Raw genomic sequence first — 18,712 nt, forward strand, 5'->3', positions numbered from 1 at the left:
AATCACTGATGACTATTTTAACTGAACCTACTGGATACTGTGGTGCCTGATGAGGAGACAACTTGGGTACAAACTTGCAGAAGAGGGTTTTTGGAGAGGAGATTTAGATGAAATGGTTTCCAAATCAAATCGGTTGTCACAAGGGAAAGTCTGCATGGAAACACACACACACACACACACACCCACACACACACACACACACACACACACACACACACACACACACACACACACACAGAGTCCTACTGACTAACCCATGTTTTTCTTCACTTAAACCACCACTGGAGTATTGAAAGAGATTGCATGAGACACCATCAACTTACATTAAAAACCCCTGACTGCTTTTAATTCCCTCCTGGCTGCAGGAAATTAGACAGACCAGCCCATCGAGTGGAGGTGAGACCACAACCATGCTCTACAATCAATATTTACATCAAACCAGCACCATCTCAACAACTTAACTTGACTAAATATATACATGATTCCAGACTACTACACCAACTCAATCATACATCCACATGCATAATCAATCAATGAACCTCGCCTGTGATTGTACCCCCTCCCCAATCTGGGAGCAAAGGTTTGCACCTACAGCTCTTAAGGAGCTTCCTTGGGCCACTCTCCCCTTTTGGCTCCACCCCCTTTAAGGAAACCACCAGGAAGAGGTGAGGACTGACCGTGACGACTGAAACTGCCACATTTACATGAGACAAACTTGATCAACACTAAATACCAGGCCTTGCACAGTGACTCCCACTGACTGACACTGGGGTCTTCATTTTCCACAGGCAGGATGGCCGGTCCCCCTGTGCTTCCCAGGTCCCTCCCTGGAACACATGGCATAGAAAATGTTTCACATGTTTGCTGATTCAATAAACCTGACCATTAACATGTGTGTGTGCCTCTAATTTACATAAACTGTTAATACCAAGACAAATGCTACCTTCAGTTCATCATTCATGTCATGGAACCCTTGGTCTCCATTACATTGGTCAACCAGAGAAGCTTCAACTGGTGACGCTCATTCAACCATGCATGGAGGTCAACCTCCATTATCTGCTATGCTCCTTAACAGGGGAATTAGCTCAAATGGTAGAGCGCTCGCTTAGCATGTGAGAGGTAGAGGGATCCATGCCCTCCTTCTCCAGAATACTTCAGCTTGTTCTGTTGATCAGAGGAGCTGCTGGGTGATGAATGCTGATGTTTGTCCACTGGTGTGATAAAGTGTCCCCTGTTACTGAGATGTGAATGAACACCTGCTCAGGTCAAAGCTGCAATGAAGTCAAGTCATCACCCTGTAAAGCACCAAATAACAAAAGTAACACTTTACAAGTAGAACAGGTCCAGTTCCACACTCCTTAAATGAATTTACACCCAACAATTCTTCATGAGCAAGCACATCCTAGCTTAGGCCCAACTTTTCTTGGCGCTCTCCCAGATGCTTGGGAGCTGCTGGGGGAGCGCTAGTTGGGCCTAAGCTAGGAGCTAAGCTAAGGTGGTCTGCACCAGCTAATGAGGGCTGGCTAGCTCTCACAGCTTTTGGTGCAGAGCCGCTGCAGGTCCAATTCAACCTCGCTAAGCCTCACCTCCAACACAACAAAAAACTACATTTAACACACTTATCAGTATCACTAAAGGAGGCAGAGGAGGAACAAAACATGTGGCACTCTGAGCAGGAGAGAGGAGGACAAGAGGGAGAAGCCATCGTTAGCTTAGCATGTTTACAAGGCAGAAAGACTGTTGCTACAAGAATGATGGTCTTTTAAACTTCAGCCAAATAAAGCATTTAGGTATTAATTTTTGGTGGGAAATTAGTCAACGAAATAAGGAATCAGCAGGGAGGATCACACTTTAGCGAGCACAATGAAGCAAGGCTCTACGTTCAGCAACACAGAAAAAGGAGTTGAGGTCACAGGCTTCCTGCAACCAAGGTCAAAAATCCAGGACGGACGAAGGGGAGGACAACAAAGACAAAGACACAAGAAACAGAGATAATAACCATAAACTCCATAACAACCATAACAAATATAACCACACAGAACAGATAGAACAAATATAACAAGAAAAGCATTAAAAAATATGTCACCTCTTGTCAAATACCCTGATTTGCATTTGTGTCTGTCAGCATTTTCATTTTCATGTTAAAGCCTCAAGAATGAGGGGAGGGGTCAGGGGCAGTTTTCTGTGTTGTCTGCAAACTGAATTACAGGAAACCTGAACTTCCACTGTCAATGTATCCAATTGATGAATAATTGTTTGATCTATACATAGATAACTTGTAGTTATTGCACACACACACACACACACACACACACACGCGCACACACACACACACACACATTTTGTGAAACAACTCAGGAGTCATCAGGTGTTTTACTCAGAGGGATTCATTCATGATAAATGAGCATGGAGGAGACCCAGTAATCATCAACACAAGCGTCACATGAGCAGGTCACCACCCACTTTTATTGATTGGTTCTTGTAAGAATCACTCCTAACGCCATCAGGATGTCATTTTTTGTCCTGCCCTGTCTCAACTGTTGGAGCACAACTACAGCCTGAACTCTGCCACTACCTTATCCCTCCCTAACAACCTCATACAGACCCACTATCTGGACTAGCCTGACCCCCCTGACCCTCATCAGTCACTCGTAGTGCCTCCCACTGGAGGGAATAGGAGTATCGGTGAGCTCTGACTGTTGGGATGCACATCCATGTGATTGAAGAGCTGTTTTAAACAGGGAATCATTTGACCTCTTGACCTGTGTGAGCAGGTACAGAGGGACGATTCCATCATGAACAATAATATTACTAAACAAATGGGTCTTTAGCTTCTTTCTGAAGGCGTCCTCAGCGTCCTCATGTCCAGTGGGAGAGCGTTCCAGAGTCTAGGAGCTGCAACCTGGAAGGTTCACTCTCCTTCAGTGAGGCTGAATCCCTGTGGTCAGGGAGGATAAGGGACCCCACAGGTGTCACTAAAGTGCTTTAGACTGCAAAGCACTCAGCTAATCAAGCTGGGATCAACTGCTGTGGTGATCAAGGTATCATCATATATAACAAACAAAGAAAACAAAGTTGAGGAAAAGCACACAAAGAAGAAACTATGAACATGAACAGAGCATGTTCTACACCAGATGTCACACGGCTCAGTAGACCTCTGGTTTGACCCGCAGCAGGTCCAGTCTCCAGGGTGCCCCCATCATTCTGCTTTTCAGTTGCAGGACATGCAGCAGAATCCCGTCGCTCCTCTGCAGAAGAACATGTGAGAGCGTCTGCTTGCTCTTCTCTGGCTGGACGTAGGGGAGAGTCTGTTTGCTCTTCTCTGGCTGAACGTAGGGGAGAGTCTGTTTGCTCTTCTCTGGCTGGACGTAGGGGAGAGTCTGTTTGCTCCTCTCTGGCTGGACGTAGGGGAGAGTCTGCTTGCTCTTCTCTGGCTGGACGTAGGGGAGAGTCTGCTTGCTCTTCTCTGGCTGGACGTAGGGGAGAGTCTGCTTGCTCTTCTCTGGCTGGACGTAGGGGAGAGTCTGCTTGCTCTTCTCTGGCTGGACGTAGGGGAGAGTCTGTTTGCTCTTCTCTGGCTGGACGTAGGGGAGAGTCTGTTTGCTCTTCTCTGGCTGGACGTAGGGGAGAGTCTGCTTGCTCTTCTCTGGCTGGACGTAGGGGAGAGTCTGTTTGCTCTTCTCTGGCTGGACGTAGGGGAGAGTCTGCTTGCTCTTCTCTGGCTGGACGTAGGGGAGAGTCTGCTTGCTCTTCTCTGGCTGGACGTAGGGGAGAGTCTGTTTGCTCTTCAGAAGTTTGCTGGACCTTTGCTTGAAGGTCATGATTTTCCTCTTTCAAACAGTTTTTTAAATCATGAAGATTTCCCAGGATTTCCCCCTGAGCACTGCTCCTTTTCTTCTTTTGTGCTGTCACTGCACATAGAAGACTCTGAACTTCACCGTTCAGACTGCCAGTCTTTGTGGGGTCCTGGTCCTTCCTTGATTCAAGGTGGGCCAACTCAGCAGTGAAGGTCCCTGTCCCCTGAGATGCAGTAGAAACTCGTCTCCTCAAACATCCATTTTCTGCCTCTCTCTCCTCACTCTGGGACCTCAGCTGTTCAAGAGTCGTCTTCTTCTCAGTGAGTTCTTCTCTCATTTTGTTCTTCTCTGCCTGGATGGAGTTGAGCTCACACTTGAGGTCACACTTCTCCTTGTAAACCATCTTCACCTCAAGCTGAAGATTGTGGACTTGTGTGTTCAGGTCTCTGATCTGAGTCTGGTTCTCCTCCCTCACAGATTCAAGGTTGCCCACCATGGCAGACATGTTCTCTACCAGCTGATATGCAATGATCTTCTCTTGTCCAAGACTAGAAACCTGTCCCCACAAATTCTGGTTTTCTGTCCATCTCTTGTCACACAGAGACTGAAGCTGATCAAGTGCACTTTTCTTCTCAGTCAGGTCTTCCTCAAGACATTTCATCTCCACCTGTTCACTCTCCCTCAGAGACTGAACCTGGGTCAGCTCTTTTCTGAGCTCATTGTTCTCTCCATCAACCTTCCTCCCCTCACACTGAAGACTGTGGACTGTTGCGTTCAGATCTTCTATCTGAGTCTGGTTCTTGTCCTGGACCATTTTGAGGTTGGCCACCACAGCAGTGAGGTTCTGTAGCTCCTGGATTGCTCTTTTATTCTCACGTTCAAGAGTAGAAACTTGTTCCCTCAAATTCTGGTTTTCTGCCTGTGTGTTGTCACACAGAGACTGAAGCTGCTCAAGGGCAGCTTTCTTCTCAGTCAGGTCCTCCTGCTCTGTCAGCCTGAGAGATGGAGGAGCAGGATCACATTGACCAGGATCATTCAGTGGATAAATACAGCTCCTACTGAGATCCACCAGATCTCTGAATGCTCCAACGATACAATCCAATGGAGTCATAGCCTTCTGTCCTGGGTTGATCTGAAGATCTTGAGCCAGACTAAATCTCCTGGAACTGTCAAGTGTTTAAAGACCAAAACTGCCCCAGAAATGTGGAGTCTGGGTTCATTTCTAGAATGTGATGGCAGTGACAGTCCTGCAGAGTGACATCACTGACATGACTGGATGACATCACTGACATGACTGGATGACTTCAGTCACATGACTGGATGGCAGTGCAGATTCCAATGTAGAGGTTGGAGAAATAGTCTCTGAGAATCCAGCTTGAAGCCACGCCCTCCTTGTTCTTCAAAACCCAAACAGCGACCATCAGTCTCCCTCCAATCCTGTACTTGGTTCAGTGTTGCTGTTCCATTTTGCAGCAGTAGGTGTCGCTGTGATACCAGGTTCAGTTCAAGATTCCCAACTCCAGCTCATGTTGGTGACCTCAGTGGCAGGTAAAATGGTGCTTCAGTGGATCATGTGATCAACTCATGTGTGTCCTCACTGCTCCACAGGTCTGTCAAATGTTCTGTAAAATAGTTGGACCCAGCAGAGCTGCTAGATTAGGAGTTGATGGAGTCGTTGCAGATACCAGGGTCCAAAGTCCAGCTTGAACCTGGTTTGTGCAGTTCTTTTTTTTTTTCAAACATCTCTTTATTATATTTTGGGATAAACAAATACAAGGACATGACAAACAGAATGGGCAAATAACAATAAACAAATGTATAAATTAGGATACAAAGGTAGAAAGGGACACAGGAGAAAAAAAAAGCCGTTTACAATCAATTCAGTTTTCCAATCTAAGCCTCAGTTTGTATGTCATTCTGTTCCAGATAGTTGTAAAAAATATGCCAAATCTTCCAGAATTTTTCCAATTTATTTTTAGTGAAATAACTTATCTTTTCAAGGGCAAAATTAAAGGACATTCCTTTCAACCACTGAGAAATTCCACTGATAGATTGATCCTTCCAAGAACGGGCAATACACCTTTTAGCTTCAAGAAAACAAATATTCAGGAGGGATCTTAGGCTTTTTGAAGCGACAAAATCATCCGGGTAAATATTTAGAATGCATGTTTTAGGGTTACATGGAACCTCTTTACCAATAATGCGACTGACTAGATCCACAACCTTTCCCCAAAAACAAGAAATTTGGGGGCATTCCCACATACAATGAATCAATGACCCTTTCTGGTGATTGCATTTAATACACGTGTCAGGAATATTAGGGTTAAAGTGGCGTAGCCTAGCTGGAGTAATATACTGCCTACTTAACCACTTATATTGTAGTAATTTGGAGTGTGTGTTTGCAGTTTGAGTTTGAACGAATGAGCAAGCCTGTGTCCATTCCTCCTGTGTTATATTCTCTGTAAGTCCATCCTCCATGCTTGGAAGATATTGTTAGAAGATTCTTTGCACTTGCTGATGAATAGGTCATATAATATGGTCACTTGTCCCCTACCTTGACAGTGTTTTAAAATTATTTCTTCCAATGAAGAGAAAGGGGGAAGCTCCAAACTACTACCCTGTCTAGACATTATAAAACTTCGTAATTTGAGATATTTGAAAAAGTGTTTAGTGGGAATATCGTATGTGGCTTTGAGTTCTTCAAATGACATAAATTTACTGCCAATGTAAAGATCAGCCACCTTAGATATACCTTTAGTGGACCAAAGTTTAAAGCCTGAGTCTGCCCTGCCTGGTTGGAAGTTGTCATTGCCAAAAATAGGAGAAAATCGTGATAGTTGTTGTGTTACATCAGTATATGCTAAAACCTTATGCCAAATCGTTATTGAATTCTTCAGAACGGGATTTTTTGTCTGTTTGATCAATCTTTTTACCTCTGCCGAGTATATATAAAGATTTAAAGGAAGTGAAATCGAGTGAGATTCAATCGTTACCCACACTGGGGGGTGATCCTCACCAAAATAAAACATGCTTGCCCTAATCTGAGCTGCCCAGTAATACCACAAGAAATTTGGTAGCTTCAAACCACCTCTGTCGTATGGAAGATAGAGCAAGGAAAGCCTAAGTCTGGGTCGCTTATTGATCCATATGAAGTTTGAAAATATTTTCTTCAAAGATTGGAAGAGAGAGAGAGGAGGAGAGAGTGGGATCGTTTGGAAGAGGTATGAGTATTTGGCCAAAACTGTCATTTTTAGGATATTAATGCGTCCAATCAAAGAAATAGGTAATTTTGTCCACCTATTGATAAGCTGTGTAACAGCATCTGTAAGGGGGTTATAGTTCGCTGAGATCATTTCATTAACATCTGGCGTGATTTTAACTCCTAGATAATTAAATCCTTCTTTTGATATTACAAATGGAGTCAAAACTGGAGGGCTGAGTCTCTCTCTTTCTGTCAAAAACATTATTACAGATTTACTATTATTTATTTTAAAACCTGAGAAGAGCCCAAAAGCCTGTGCCAAATTTAGCAAGGCTGGCAAGGTTTGTTTTAAATCGGAGCAGAATAGAATAACATCATCCGCATAAAGGGCTATGCGGTGTTCAGTACCACCAACTGTTATTCCCTTTATAATGTCATGATTACAAATTGCCATGGCCAGGAGCTCGATAGCAAGGGTAAATAACAGGGGAGATAAGGGGCAACCCTGTCTTGTGCCTCGATTAAGGTTGAAAGAGTTAGAAGCCAGGCCATTGGTCAAAGTTTCAGCTTGCGGGTTAGAGTAGAGAAGGCGAATCCACCTAAGGAAATTTTCCTGAATACCAAACCTCTGTAGGACTTCAAACAAATACGACCACTCTATCCTATCGAAGGCCTTCTCTGCGTCCAACGACAGGACAGCGTAGCCAGGGATCCCAGACCTCTCAAAGAGAATATTAAGTACTCTCCTCATATTATGAAAGCCCTGCCTTCCCTGTATAAATTCATTCTGGTCCGAGTGGATCAATTTGGGTAAAATACGTTCCAACTTCATAGCCAGTATTTTAGACAATATTTTAAGGTCATAATTGATGAGGGATATTGGCCTGTAAGATCCGCATTGGTCCGGTGACTTCCCAGGTTTCAATAGTAATGTAATTGTTGCCATATTAAGAGAGAGAGGAAGGACTCCATTATTGAATGATTCTTGACACATTTCAAGTAGTGGTGGTATCAGTTTAGATTCAAATATTTTATATATTTCAACTGGTATCCCATCTGGCCCAGGAGTCTTTCCTCCTTTCAAATTGGATATAGCCTCGGACAAATCCCTGGCACCAAGATTAAATTCCAGAGAGCCCACAGAGTCCTCATCCAAGGGGACAAAATCTAGAGAGTCTAGAAAGTTCTTTTGGTGGTTTGTAGCTAAATCTGAGTATTCAGATTGATATAATCTATGATAGAAATTTAGAAATGTGTGACCACACACCACACAAAACCACAGACAGAGTGGTCCTGCTCAGGCAGGCTGCTGTGCTGCTGGGCACCACTGAAGCAAATACACGGTTGCTATGCAACGGACTAGTTGGACTTCCAATGTCCGGGAGGGCCGGCTGTAACATACAGGATGAATTTTCACACTGAAGTTCTTCTTCTTCTTCTTCTACAGCTGAATTAAAGTGTAAACAGCCATCCACACTCCTTTTAACTGTTCTTTATAGACTTGTCTTTTATTAAACGTTCTGTACACTTAAAGTTCTCAGTGATTTTGTTTCCACATCAAGGCTCTACTTTATCACTACTGAGGCTTTATGCTGCTTTAAGTGTATGTTATTGTTGATTTGTCTGTTTATCTGCTGCCCCCACAACCTGCATTAGGAGATAATTAGCGGTATGTACCGAAAACCAGTTTGCTGTAAAACAAAATCCCTGCAATTGTCAATAATAAAAACAATAATAATAATAATAATAATAATAATGATACAAGAACACACCTTAGGTTCATTTTGTGCCTGAATTTTCCTTTAAGAGCTAGAAAAGATGGATTTTATTGGAAGCCAGTGCAGTGAAGCTAAGACTGGGAGATATGGTCTCTCTTCCTATTTCCTGTCAATATGTGTAGAGTCTTTCACCACTTGTCAGTGCAGCCTGATCATAAAGAACTACAATTCCTCTCATTGTGTATTTACCCACAGCAAGATGAGCAAGAGGACCAGGAACAAACCCTGCTGTGAGGGAGGAGGACCACCGAGCTCCCAAAAGAAGGACTTTGTCATCATCTCGACTGGAGAGCCTGCTGGGGCAGAACTTTACTGATGATCAAGTGCAACAGCCGAGCAGGTCTGCCTGAGCCAGGGCTCAGGAAGAAGTTAAGAAGTACTGTAGTTCTCCACCTCTCCGTCTCTGGGGACCCTCTTGACTGGTGGGGTGGGAATGAGCTACGTTTTGCTCTTATTTCCAGGCTTCCCAAAAGGTACCAATGTGTTTTTTTTCAACAGCAAAATAAAATATAATAGAAATGAGTTCAACTCTTGTTTTTATTCCAAATATATTGTTTTTAGAAAATTGTTGCAAAAATGTGAAAAAGTGCATCAATAAACATAAATTAAAGATGCATCAATAATCATTTTGTGATTGAATCGTAGCCCCTGAATTTTAATAATCGAATCGTGAGGTGTCCAAAGATTCCCACCATTAATTGCAGTAGAGTTTCCAATATATTCCACTATTTTCTCGTTTTGTAGGAGGGGCTTTAATGTCTGTCTTTGATGTCTAAACTCTGACTCTGATGTCATTGGTGCTGACTGAATTCTACCCCCTGACAGACTGGGAAGGCTCCTATTGGTGATGTCATCATAAATACATGAAGGTCTTGTTTCAGTGTCAGGAACCAATCAGAGCAGCCTCCTCCTGACTAAACAGCTCTACTCATCAAGCCCCTGACCCCAGACTCTTCTTGGTGAACTGATCAGAGATCAGATTAGTAGAGAAGCAGTGACACAAAGGGAAACTTCATCATTCCCTGAACGCAGCTTCATCAAACAGAGCAATGCTAACTGGTCACCTGCAGTAGTGATGTCATCAGGACAGGAAGTTGATCAGACATGGGAACTTTGACTCAGATCAACCAGGGAGGGAGGAGTTATCAGGGTTTGATTGTGCTGATGAATCATCAGAACTCTCCATCACGCCGTGGTCTCAGCGTTTGACCTGAAGTCCCAGGCTTCAAGGGTTCTCCCCAAACTCTCAGGGTGGGTCTGACCACATCTGAGCAGGACACCATGAACAGACTACATGAGGACATCTCAGTGTCAAATCTGTCATTTCCTGCTGCCAGTAGGTGGCGCTGTGGTCACTACTGACCTGTAGATGTGTTCAGACTGGGATGTTGATCAAACCTGGAAGTTTCAAACAGATCTGACAGGTGGAGAGGATTCAGAAGAGTTGAAGCTTCATTTTAGTTGGAGCCTGAAAATGGGGTGAGACTGAGGGCTCACAGGAGTTGCAGGTAGGTGCTGCCCCCTAGTGACCCAGTGGAGAACAACATGTAATGACATGAACGTTCTGCATTTTTCCAGTTCTTGACTTCATTCATCCTCAGACTTCTTCAAGCTGGAAGAGAGTGAGATCATTTAAAGTAGAGAGTCAATAATCAGCATCTCATCACTCATTTGTTCTCTGGTGGTGACCTCACGACTCAGCAGTGTGACATCACACATTTCGCTGATGTCATCCTCAAGTGTGTCACTCAGTTCATGCAGCCTTCATTGTTTTATTTTATTATTTCCTTTCACTTTGATCTTCACAAAGACAAAGTGCGTCTGATGGAGGCACCACTGACAGAGTGGAATGTTTCCATGTTGCCATGACAATGTGAGGCCCCTCACCTCGTCTGTTCCTTCTGCCAGTCGGCGTCAGAAGAGCAAGATGGCTGCTTCTCCATCAGGGTCGATGAGCAGCTCCTCCCATCTCAGGCAGACGCTCCCTGGCTGCATGTCAGCAGCTCCTCAAAGCTCCTTCTGGTTTCTTTGCTCTCCTGATGCTGCGCTGGTGGATTTGTCCACCTCTCATTCTCCAGGGTTCTCAGCCTCATGTTCTCCCCCTCCTGTTCCAGCTCCTCCAAGTTTCCAGTGGAAGTTTGGCTTTTGTTTGCTACTTTGTCTTTTCTCCTCTGTTGGTGCTTTGAGTTCCTTTGTTGTTCTTTGTCTTTTCATCATTCAAGCCTCCTTTTGTTGAACGCTCCTCTCCCCCGTCTGTATTTGGGTCCTGTTCTCCTCCACTTTGGCCAAGAAGGCGGCCCAACAAGAGTCACCAGTGATGTCACAGCTCCTGGATGCCCCGCCCCTTCATCTGGTGCAGGTCGTGTGATGTCACTGAATCCCACTCAGACCCAACCAGTCAGAGATCAGTGTGTTTGTGTCAGTGATGTCATCGCTGCTGACATCACAGCCCTCCATCCACACACGCCAGACTGAGGTGGAGCAGGTGATGTTGGGGTTTTCAAGGTCTTCGTCATGAGTGGGAGGGGCTGAGCTGGTGAATGATCAGCTGACCTGGTCTGGGCTCAGTTCAGATGTTGAGCCACTGCTCACTGCCATTTGCCTGAGGAAGACCCAACGTTCCCCTCAAGAAATGGAGGGCAGTTTTTAGTGCAGCGTTCATTCTGGTTGGAGTTTTCCTTTCCTTTGCCCTGCACCTCTCTGGTGGGGAGGTGCTCCCTGTTGACGAGGACTCAGTGGAGAAGACTGGACCAGGACCTTCACTGGTTCAAGGAGCACCGAGGCAAAGGGAGGCCCAGACCAGCAGCCAGGGTGACCAGTTTGAAAAGCTGCTCCTCTTCCATGCTGACTTGTTGGTGTCTCCTCTTTTATTCCTGAGTGATTTTAATCTCAGCTCTCTGAACCTGAATGGAGCAGAACCAGGAAATCATTGCAGGAAATCATGGAGGAGAAATGAATGAATGAGACTTCCAGTCAAACTGAGACAAACGTCCAGGTTTGGTCATCAAAGATATCTGACATTCATCAGTAGACTGACAAAGATGCTCATTATTATTGCAGCAGATTAAACTAGAGAATAAAGAGGGTCTCACTTTTGAAAAACAATATTGCAGTATATTTTTGTTTTATCAGAGAGGCTTTAATGTCTGTCTTTGATGTCTAAACTCTGACTCTGATGTCATTGGTGGTGACTGAATTCTACCCCCTGACAGACTGAAGGCTCATATTGGCGATGCAGGTAGGTGCTGCCCCCTAGTGACCCAATGGAGAACGACATGTAATGACATGAAGATTCTACATTTTTCCACTTGTGAGATAAAAATACCTCACAGCAAGAAGGTTCAGGGTTCCAGTCCCGGCTGGAGCACAGGATCTTTCTGTGTGAGTCTGCATGTTCTCCCTGTTCCTGTGTGGGTTCTCTCTGGTACTCCAGCTTCCTCCCACAGTCCAAAGACATCAAGAGAGGACGAGGCTGATTGATACTCTAAATTGACTGTAGTTGTGACTGTGAGTGTGAATGGTTGTCTGTCTCTATGTGTTGGTCCTGTGATGGACTGGTGACCTGTCCAGGGTGAACCCCGCCTCTCACCTGTCGACGCTGGGATAGGCTCCACCCCCATGACCCTTATCAGGAAGAAGAGGAAGAGAATGGATGGATGGATATTGGAAACGACTACAATACAGTATATAAATATTCTAGTTCCATACATGGGAACCTGGTTCTTCTGCTCTTTAACATCCTCCAATAGGAATGGACCGTCTATGACAAAGTATCAATAAATCTATCAAGGAGGAAGAAGAATTCTGATCAAAGAATTGAAGTCAATCTGGAGATCAGTTGATCTCTGGAAGGAGGAGGAGGAGGCATCCTGTGCTTTTATCTCTCTGTTCATGTTTCCTGCTGAGTGTGTGTGTGTGTGTGTGTGTGTGTGTGTGTGTGTGTGTGTGTGTGTGTGTGTGTGTGTGTCCCAGCTGCAGCAGTCAGTTCAGGTTCCTTCAGTGTGACTGAGGGAGGTTTCTGTCCGATGGTTTCTCCCAGTGTGAACACAGCCTGACTGCTGATGCTGTGCCGACTCTGACAGTGGTTCAGTTTTTCTCAGTGGCTTTGTTGCTGCTCTCAGATCAGAATGAAAGTTCTCTCAACTCGGAGTTCAGCCTCCACAACATGGAGTCACTTGTTTCTCCTTCCTTTGATCAAATAGCGAACGCTTTTGGACGAGGAGGGAGGAAACCACTGCGTTTCACTGCTTTACATTTAGAATCTCACGCCAAGCCGGAGAAGCAGGTCCTGAATCAGTCACGTGGTCACTGCCGGCTGGCGAGGCTTCGGACGTCACCACATACGTCATCAAAATGCGCTTCGAAAGAAGAAGAAGCGGAAGGTTTTCGTTTTCAAACAACAAGGAAAGAAGGAGAAGTCCGTGAACCCCCGGCCTCGGTCTTTGTCTCCTGAAGGCTGAGTGGCGCACGCACACACGCACACACACACACACACACACACACACACACACACACACACACACACACACACACACAGCCTGTCTTCAGTATAAAATGGTCTGTCACGTTCTCTCACGTTGGAAGATTTCTCTGACTCCATTGTGAATACAGAGATTCTTCATCTGCCACCTGAGTCTTGATCCACTGATTCCTCTGATCCACCTCTTTCTGCTCCAACAAGGCTGACATGGATCAGGTGGGTCCATGTCATCCAATCAGGAGGTTTCTCCTCTCAGTTAATTTTCTTCATCCCAGTTTAGATTGATTCTCCTCAGCCTGATGAAGGAGCATCTGATCAGGTGTTTGGCTGCTTGTTGGTTGTAATTCCATAGATTTTAATCTCAGATGTTATAGAATTAATAAGAACACCTTAAAGACCTTTGTCCAACACTTGAAACTCACCTGTCTGTCCAGGCCCAACTGGCCTTTGGTAGTGAGGTGGTGGATGCATGTGAATGAAATGAGGCTGGTGTTGCTGTGAGGAGCCACTAGAGGGAGACACCTGTCGTTCCTCCCAGCTGACAATGAGGCTTCACAGCTGCATTTGAAGCTGTCCTTTATTGGTCCCAACTGTCTTGAGCTCAGGGGCCAAACTCACCAACAACACTTCCTCCTGGTCATGTGGTCTGTTTGTCAGGAGATTCCCAATCCAAAGTTGTTGACACACAAGAGAAGAAAACACGTCAAAGTTTGTTCATTTTTATGAATCAAACTGAAAATGAACAGAAGAGTGACAGTGAAAATGGATTCAAAAATAATGAATAATCATGAATAATGAATAAATACTCAGAATTTACTGGCATTTGACTGCATTTTGTGGTTAATCAGTAGATGAAAGAGGAACATATATATTCTATACATGTGATGTACGTACGTGGCTGTGGACAAAAGCGTCTGCTCAATGAAATTGTAGGATTGTAGAATTCTATAAATGTAGAATATAATTGTAGAAATGCTCTCTCTCACCACCCCCAACGTCTGTGCCAGGGTCTCTGGCCAGTGGTCAGTGGCTCCTATCACCTGCCCAGGATGGATCCAGCTTGCTTGTCTTTGTAATTCTGCACTTATTAGAGACCTGGAAACAAAGGAATGCTGAAAAAGAGAAAATAGGACCTCACACAAATGGGCTTGTGACAGAAATTAAGATCATTTTGTGGATATCCATCCTCTTCAAATGTGTGTGTGAATGTGGTCGTTGTGGCCGAGTGGTGAAGGCGATGGACTAGAAATCCATTGGGGTGTCCCTGCTCAGGTTGGAGTCCTGCCAGCAACGTTAAGCTGTTGATGTTCTATGTCAGGGTGAACGTCCTACCTGTGCCTGATTCAGTGTGGTGGCTCACACCTGAATTTATCCTAACAAGCTAACTTCTTAACACCAATCTACACAGTTTGAATCATCAAAACCTCAAACTGCAGTAAGAATTTTCAATTCTCTCATCCACAACAATCCTCATCAATAAAATCTGGAAGAAGGAACCGCAGAAAGTCTGCAGGAGAACGTAGACGAGTGCTGCCACCGACCCGTCATGGGGAGGACCGGTAACGTGGCGACCCCACTTCCCAAAAGAAGCCGACCGTCCAGCGCACCCTCATCACCCAATAAGGACCTCGGGGACATCCTGGACTCAATTGACAGGAAACTAACAAGTTCCGATGCTGGACTCTCTCGTGGAAATCCTCCACGAAGAGCCTCCATGAGTCTCTGGAACTCAGCCAGCAAAAGGTGGCTTCACTGGCCGCTAAAAATCAAGCCCTTCAAGCCTCCAGCCTCCCATCACTGTTTCCTCCCTCTCAAATATGTATCCTGAAATATGGATTTGAGTCTTTAGATGCTGTAACGTCCAAAGATCATATTCTTATTGACCCTCCCCCTTCTTTGTTCCACCATGGAGAGAGGAGAACTCTATTCTAGTTTAGTGGATGAACATAGAGGGACTACACCTGGATCTCTGTGTTTAACAAACAATTGAGTTAAACATCAGGAGTCCTGAGTTTGCTCAAAACTACTGACTTGGACTGAGTTCAATGAGTTTATAGCCAACAATTCTCCATCAGCCAGCACATCCTGCAACAGTGGTGATAAAAACCTTCCTTTTAACAGACAGGAACGTCGAGCAGATCCAGGATCAGTGGGGACGAGGTTACAAACAAAGGTACCTCAAAACCTCAAAAGTCATTTAGTAAGAGTTCCTAATGAAGTCAAGATGATGCTAACAGCAATGTAGTGATAGTTGCTAATAAACTCAGTGATGCTTACAGTAATGTAGTAAGAGTTTCGAATAACCTCAAAGTGATGCTGACAGTCATTTAGTAAGAGTTACTAATGAGTTCAATGCTACAGTGATGTCGTGAGAATTGCTCATAAACTCAAAATGATGCTAACAGTAATGTAGTGATAGTTGCTAATAAACTCAAAGTAATGCTGACAGTAATGTAGTAAGAGTTGCTACGAACCTTTAAATAAGGCAACAGTAATGTAGTTAGAGTTGCTACGAACCTCAAAATAATGTGACAGTGATGTCAGAAGAATTGCTAAAGATCTCAAAATGATGCGACAGTGATGTAGTAAGAATTGCTAATGAACTCAAAATGATGCTAAAAGTAATGGAGTGAAAGTTTCCAATAACGTCAAAGTGATGCTGACAGTCATGTAGTAAGAGTTGCTACGAACCTCAAAACAATGCGACAGTAATGTAGTAAAAGTTGCTACGAACCTCAAAATATTGCGACAGTGATGTCGGAAGAATTGCGAATGAACTCAAAATGATGCTAACAGTAATGTAGTGATAGTTGCTAATCAAGTCAGTGATGCTTAGAGTAATGTAGTAAGAGTTTCGAACAACCTCAAAGTGATGCTGACAGTCATGTAGTAAGAGTTGCTACGAACCTTAAAATAATGCGACACTGATGTCAGAAGAATTGCTAAAGATCGTAAAATGATGCGACGGTGATTTAGTAAGAATTGCTCATGAACTCAAGATGATGCTAACAGTAATGTAGTGATAGTTTTTAAGAAACTCAGTGATGCTTACAGTAATGTAGTAAGAGTTTCGAACAACCTCAAAGTGATGCTGACAGTCATTTAGTAAGAGTTGCTAATGAACTCAATTTAATGCTACAGTGATGTCGGAAGAACTGCTAATGATCTCAAAATGATGCTAACAGTAATGTAGTGATAGTTGCGAAGAAACTCAGTGATGCTTGCAATAATGTAGTGAGAGTTGCTACGAACCTCAAAATAATGTGACAGTGATGTCAGAAGAATTGCTAATGATCTCAAAATGATGCGACAGTGATGTAGTAAGAATTGCTAATGAACTCAAAATGATGCTAACAGTAATGTAGTAAGAGTTGCTAGGAACCTTAAAATAATGCAACACTAATGTAGTAAAAGTTGCTACGAACCTCTAAATATTGTGACAGTGATGTCGGAAGAATTGCTAATGAAGTCAAAATGATGATAACAGTAATGTAGTGATAGTTGCTAATCAAGTCAGTGATGCTTACAGTAATGTAGTTAGTGTTTCGAACAACCTCAAAGTGATGGTGACAGTCATGTAGTAAGAGTTGCTACGAACCTCAAAACAATGCGACAGTGATGTCAGAAGAATTGCTAAAGATCTTAAAATGATGCGACAGTGATGGAGTGAACGTTTCGAAAAACCTCAAAGTGATGCTGACAGTCTTGTACTAAGAGTTGCAACGAACCTCAAAATAATGCGACAGTGATGTCGGAAGAATTGCTAATGAACTCAAGATGATGCTAACAGCAATGTCGTGATAGTTGCTAAGAAACTCAGTGATGCTTACAGTAATGTAGTAAGTGTTTCGAACAACCTCAAAGTGATGCTGACAGTCATGTAGTAAGAGTTGCTAATGAACTCAATTTAATGCTACAGTGATGTCGTGAGAATTGCTCATGAACTCAAAATGATGCTAACAGTAATGTAGTGATAGTTGCTAATAAACTCAAAGTGATGCTGAAAGTAATGTAGTAAAAGTTGCTACGAACCTCAAAATATTGCGACAGTGATGTCGGAAGAATTGCTAATGAACTCAAAATGATGCTAACAGTAATGTAGTGATAGTTGCTAATCAACTCAGTGATGCTTAAAGTAATGTAGGAAGAGTTTCGAACAACCTCAAAGTGATGCTGACTGTCATTTAGTAAGAGTTGCTAATGAACTAAATTCAATGCTACAGTGATGTCGTGAGAATTGCTCATAAACTCAAAATGATGCGACAGTGATGTAGTAAGAATTGCTAATGAACTCAAAATGATGCTAACAGTAATGGAGTGAAACATTCGAATAACCTCAAAGTGATGCTGACAGTCATGTAGTAAGAGTTGCTACGAACCTCAAAATAATGTGACAGTAATGTAGTAAAAGTTGCTACGAACCTAAAAAAAATGCGACAGTTATGTAGGAAAAGTTGCTACGAACCTCAAAATATTGCGAAAGTGATATCGGAACAAATGCTAATGAACTCAAAATGATGCTAACAGTAATGTAGTGATAGTTGCTAATCAACTCAGTGATGCTTACAGTATTGTAGTAAGTGTTTCGAATAACCTCAAAGTGATGCTTACAGTCATGTAGTAAGTGTTGCTACAAACCTCAAAATAATGCGAAAGTAATGTAGTAAAAGTTGCTACGAACCTCAAAATATTGCGACAGTGATGTCTGAAGAATTGCTAATGAACTCAAGATGATGCTAACAGTTATGTAGTGATAGTTGCTAAGAAACTCAGTGATGCTTACAGTAATGTAGTAAGAGTTTCGAACAACCTCAAAGTGATGCTGACAGTCATTTAGTTAGAGTTGCTAATGAACTCAGTTCAGTGCTACAGTGATTTCGTGAGAATTGCTCAAAAACTCAAATATGCTAACAGTAATGTAGTGATAGTTGCTAATAAACTCAAAGTGATGGTGACAGTAATGTAGTAAGAGTTGCTAGGAACCTTAAAATAATGCAACAACAATTTAGTAAAAGTTGCTACGAACCTCAAAACAATGTAACAGTGATGTCGGAAGAATTGCTAATGATGTCAAAATGATGCAACAGTGATGTCGTAAGAATTGCTAATGAAGTCAAAATGATGATAACAGTAATGTAGTGATAGTTGCTAATCAAGTCAGTGCTGCTTACAGTAATGTAGTTAGTGTTTCGAACAACCTCAAAGTGATGGTGACAGTCATGTAGTAAGAGTTGCTACGAACCTCAAAACAATGCGACAGTGATGTCAGAAGAATTGCTAAAGATCTTAAAATGATGCGACAGTGACGGAGTGAACGTTTCGAATAACCTCAAAGTGATGCTGACAGTCTTGTACAAAGAGTTGCAACGAACCTCAAAATAATACGACAGTGATGTCGGAAGAATTGCTAATGAACTCAAGATGATGCTAACAGTAATGTAGCGATAGTTGCTAA

This window comes from Aulostomus chinensis, chromosome 1 (assembly GCF_037954235.1).
Source record: "Aulostomus chinensis isolate RoL2024-O1b breed Wild chromosome 1, RoL_Achi_v1.0, whole genome shotgun sequence".
Classification (NCBI taxonomy): domain Eukaryota; kingdom Metazoa; phylum Chordata; class Actinopteri; order Syngnathiformes; family Aulostomidae; genus Aulostomus; species Aulostomus chinensis.